The sequence below is a fragment of the Sycon ciliatum genome, chromosome 10 (assembly GCF_964019385.1).
Source record: "Sycon ciliatum chromosome 10, ocSycCili1.1, whole genome shotgun sequence".
In the NCBI taxonomy this organism is placed as follows: Eukaryota; Metazoa; Porifera; class Calcarea; order Leucosolenida; family Sycettidae; genus Sycon; species Sycon ciliatum.
Window position 1 is genome coordinate 10,208,407 of NC_088652.1, and position 4,844 is coordinate 10,213,250.

At 44.0% G+C, this 4,844-nt stretch overlaps 1 long non-coding RNA gene across 1 annotated transcript; it reads left to right on the top strand.

The window, feature by feature from the left end:
* The first annotated feature begins 604 nt into the window (after window positions 1-604).
* On the top strand, window positions 605-2,035 carry LOC135825606 (uncharacterized). Its single transcript, XR_010555094.1, has 3 exons — window positions 605-771; window positions 1,212-1,246; window positions 1,876-2,035. It is a non-coding gene; the product is annotated as an uncharacterized LOC135825606 (long non-coding RNA).
* The last annotated feature ends 2,809 nt before the right edge of the window (window positions 2,036-4,844 follow it).

A 4,844-nucleotide genomic window follows, 5' to 3' on the forward strand; every position in this document is an offset into this window, starting at 1 on the left:
CATCTGCCTGGAACAAGCATTCAATAAGTTTGGCTACCACTACGAGACGGGAAAGGAGCTCCTAGTGCCGTCTCGGCATTGTATCGCTATGGCCAACAATAGGTGCTATTACCCAAAGGTGTACGGGAACGGAACACGTTCAGTTGTGGTGACTCTCAACACTACGCATTGGCAGCAACAGAGATACGTCTGCGGTGAGTACCACCGTTGCCCGGCGTGAACAGTGGCCCCAGAACTGACGCACTGGCCATTTTCGTTGTTTCTCTACAAGTTTTTTCCCCAATTGCCTCAAGCTTGTTGTTTATAGTCGTCTACTGACCGAAACGTAAGTTTTGGTGATTCATATGCACCACGGGGGGGGGGGGGACAACAGCCACATTTTCATGAGTGGTCGCCATGGTCACCGTGGTTGCCATTACGGAATATACATTGCGGTAGTAATCAAATTAAACTCTGAAACGCGGATCACTGAAATCTTTTTGATCGCGAATTGGTCCAGATTCAGAAAATGCTGATATACTTGTGTTATGCTGCAACACCTGCTGTCCGTTCTGCTTTTCTTGCCTGTCCGTCTGCTTACAGCCAGCAAAGATACAATCTTCACGAACGACAACTTTCGGCGGTTCACCGACTTGAGGTACTTCATGCGTCTCTCCAGCCCCACTCTGGTGACCTCGGTGTTTGTAGCACGGCTGCCGGACCGAAACCTTACCAAGAGTCCACTCATCGATGCCGTCCTCCTGAACTGCACAATGAACTATAAGCGCGCTAGTGAGTTTTTTTGTTGGAGTAGCGAGACATGTGCACAAACAAGCACTTAAGTTATTTTCAAACTCAGATGGAGAGCAAAGGATTATAATTCAAAAAGAGGACCAAAAGTTTACAAGTCATCCGTTTTGTCCAACACTAGCGGTTATAAGCAGAATACTGTTGAGTCAAAAATGTGCAACAATTAGCAATGCCCAGCGCGTACCTGAGTGGCGCGGCTGGATTTCGTTGAGAAGTACCGCACATGTGTCCTCAAAGGGTTAAAGGCTTATTTGCTTTGCAGATTACAGTGTGTTAACAAGAACCAGTTCCGTAGTGTTTTGTATAAAAGCCTGTCTCGTGTAGAAGCATGTTTTGAATACAAGCCTCATGTTTCAAGGTGCGTCGTCAGCGCAGAAGCCTAGTTTTCCCATCTTCTCTGCTGCTATTCTTGCCCTCTGTAGATATTAGGATTCAGCCTATGCAATTTCTTCAGCAGGTGAGGGCTTGGCACGGACGTAATGTCATGTCATGTGATGTAATGTCATGTGACGTGATGTAATGATTGTGATGTGATGTCATGTGATGTAATGTGATGTCACATGATGTCATGTGATGTGCCTGCGATCTGTTTGCGAGCATCAGCGAAATTGATACGAACTGCCAAACCAAAAATCTTGAAATCACACTGAACTGAGGGCAATTCTCGGGAGGGGGAATCTGCACCAGTTGATCTCCTGATCCAAAATTCATGAGCCGGAGAGAGGTGGCACAGAGCCACCCCCCTCTCTCGCTCCCTTTATCTCTCTTTTTCTCTCTCTCTTTATCTCTCTCTCCCTCTCTCTCTCTCTCTCTCTCTCTCTCTCTCTCTCTCTCTCTCTCTCTCCCTCCCCCTCTCTATATCTCTCTCTCTCTCTCTCTCATCTCATCTCATCTCTTAGATGATCACATTGAATGTTTGTATTGTCCACATCCTAGTACCAAACCCTGTGCGTATGAACTGTTGAACTGTCATTTTCACTGTGTGTCTTCCAGTGCATATGAACTACTGAAATGTCATTCTCTGACTCTCTCTCTTGAAGTGTCATCCGATCTGTGTTTCTTTCTGTCCATGTGAAACTTTTCTAGTGGCATAAACTGGATAGTAGCAATTATGACTCAGTGGGTCAATTCTTCTACTTTAAAATGACGCTACCGCGGCACAGCATGGAGGCATCGTGTGTGCTGCGGCCACGCTTGATCAACGGCACCTGGGGCCCGTCAAGCGCCACCGAGCACTTCTACTCGCCACAACGTAAGCCGCGGCAGCGTCTCAGTGCGGAATGGGTTAGGGAACCGAGTGGACGGGATTGTTGTTTCAAATCTTTATTCTCACGATGGCCTGTGGCCAATAAGAGATAATAATTATTATTTGAAACTTGGGTATTGAGCCAATAATAAAAGTAGAAAGGAAAAGGACATATGGAAACGAGTTAAGAGTAACTCTCCACCACTGTAACTAGATGCTATATACAGTCAGAAAGTGCAACAACTAGGCACAAAACTGACAGAGTACTGAGACATTCGACGTCCTGACACCTAGCTAGGTTAGCGCTATGGAGATGTGTTGAAGCTAGGTGTCAGGACGTCGAATATCTCACTACTCTGTCAGTTTTGTGCCTAGTTGTTGCACTTTCTGACTGTATATAGTATCTAGTTACAGTGGTGGAGAGTTACTCTTAACTCGTTTCCATGTGTCCTTTTCCTTTCTACTTTTATTATTATAGTGAGATTATTTAAAAAATGTAACTCAGATGGTGAGCCAATTAAATAATTGTGAAAAGAAGAAAGACAACATGTTACGAGTTAACTGTCAACCAACGTAACCAGATCTGATACAGTCAGCGAGTGCGACAAAATGGCACAACTGACAAGGAGTACTGACACATTCGGCGACCTGACACCTAGCTCCAACACTTCTCCAAGGCTTATCTTTGATATTTATGACCCACCCAAGTTGGGTGGTGTGCTGCTTTGCTGCTTCGAATTGTAGTTAGACCGCTTTGTCAAATATCCTACTGGTCTCGTCATCGTCCATTAACAATCGACATTCTTTGTTCCGTTAGGACTGTAGCTTGTGCTCGTGTTCGTTGCGCTTGCCTTCCCCTCTTTGGTCTTTCCATAACCTTGAACCTTCCAAGTTGGAAGGCTGTCGGTTCGCGCTACGGAGATGTGTTGAAGCTAGGTGCCAGGACGTCGAATGTCTCAGTACTCTGTCAGTTTCGTGCCTAGTTATTGCACTTTCTGACTGTATATAGTATCTGGTTACAGTGATGGAGAGTTACTCTTAACTCGTATCCATATGTCCTTTTCCTTTCTACATTATCATTCGTTCTCACCTTTTGTGTTGCTGATACACACTTGTCATGCTTAGTTCTTACTTGTGTACCCTTGTTTTCTGCACACTTTGGTGAGAAATCGCACCTCGATATTTTACTGCTGTCATTGAATCCTGCTACCCTACCTTGATTGCTATTATTATTTCCTTTGTTCTCATTTTGTTCTTTAATACAACAGTGATTCCTGAAGAGTGTTGTACGGAAACTTGTTCGAATCATCTTTTTTCCATCGCTTTTTTCTTCTTACATGTATTTTTCCTTACCCTTTAGATTGTTTTTTGCATCGTTTCCATCGCTTACATTGTTTAATAAAGTAATCCAAGTGTCACTTCAGCTCGTCCTCCTTATTGCCATATTAAAAAAATAGTGTAGAGAAAAAATAAGTTCATTTATATATTTATATGGCAATAAGTAGGACGAGCTGAAGTGACACTTGGATTACTTTATTAAAGATGTAAGCGATGGAGACGATGCAAAAAACAATGTAAAGGGTAAGGAAAATACATGTATGAAGAAAACAGCGATGGATTTATTTTTAAATTTTTATAAAATCTTATGTTGTCTGGTGTGTACATGTTCTGGTCAACTGCAGTTCAAACCGAATATTCCCGTCACGGGTCTATCAAGCTCTTTCCTAACTTCAACACAATAACCCAAATTGCCTATGCTCTCCCTTACTTCAGCCTTAATTTGGAACTGATTCTTCGAAAATCGCAAAAATGCGTCCGTGATTGGTCCCACATAGATGGCCTATTAAGCTCTAAGGAACTTCACCACTATACAACCGAGGATGTCAAAGAACAGTACACGAATCAGACCACGCTGGGCAGCTGCGATTCATCCGATATCATCAACAGCAAATTGACCAATATTACTGATTTCCATAAGTTTCCATGTTTACTCATCGATGCAGTGTCTGGCAAAGAGATGGGGATTCCGGTTGGCGTACACTCGGAGGAACCCAAATATTTCCGGGAAAACATTCAGAAATACTACGGCAAGAAGTTCACGGATGGTGCTGGCTTCCAATGCATCACAAAATACGACCTGCAATATGAATTGCGGTTTGTTGAGCAGTGTAAGTGGTATTGTGTGTGTGTGTGTGTGTGTGTGTGTGTGTGTGTGTGTGTGTGTGTGTGTGTGTGTGTGTGTGTGTGTGTGTGTGTGTGTGTGTGTGTGTGTGTGTGTGTGTGTGTGCGTGTGTGTGAGTGATAAAAAAGACCAAAAAGTAGGGATTCACTGGCCAGAAAAAGCCACTTCATAGCTGTGTGGTGTAGACCAAGCTGAATAGTGGCGGCCAATTCTTCAGCCTTGCAAGCTGTTGAATGGTGCAATCCCAGCACAAGTTGCTATGGCTTCTGCTGTAGCATCGCTATCATCGCCTCCGGCGATGGGCGTCCAATGGTGTGTGAGTGTGCGTGTGTGAGTGTGCGTGTGTGAGTGTTTTCTCTCTCTCTCATCATTCGCTCCCTTGTCACTGGACAGTTCTGTCCGTTTGGTTTTAGCAAATTCAAATAAAGAAAACAACAACATCATTAATAATAGGTAATAAACAAGTTGAACAAAACATTGACTGGTTTGAGGGAAAGAGACAAACGGGAAAAGTCTGAAGAAAAAATTGACTGTCACCACCAGGACTCGAACCAGGGACCCTCGCTTGTAGCCAGCGATGCTCTAACCACTGAGCTATGGTGTAGTCGTCATCCCAGCAGAGGCCGT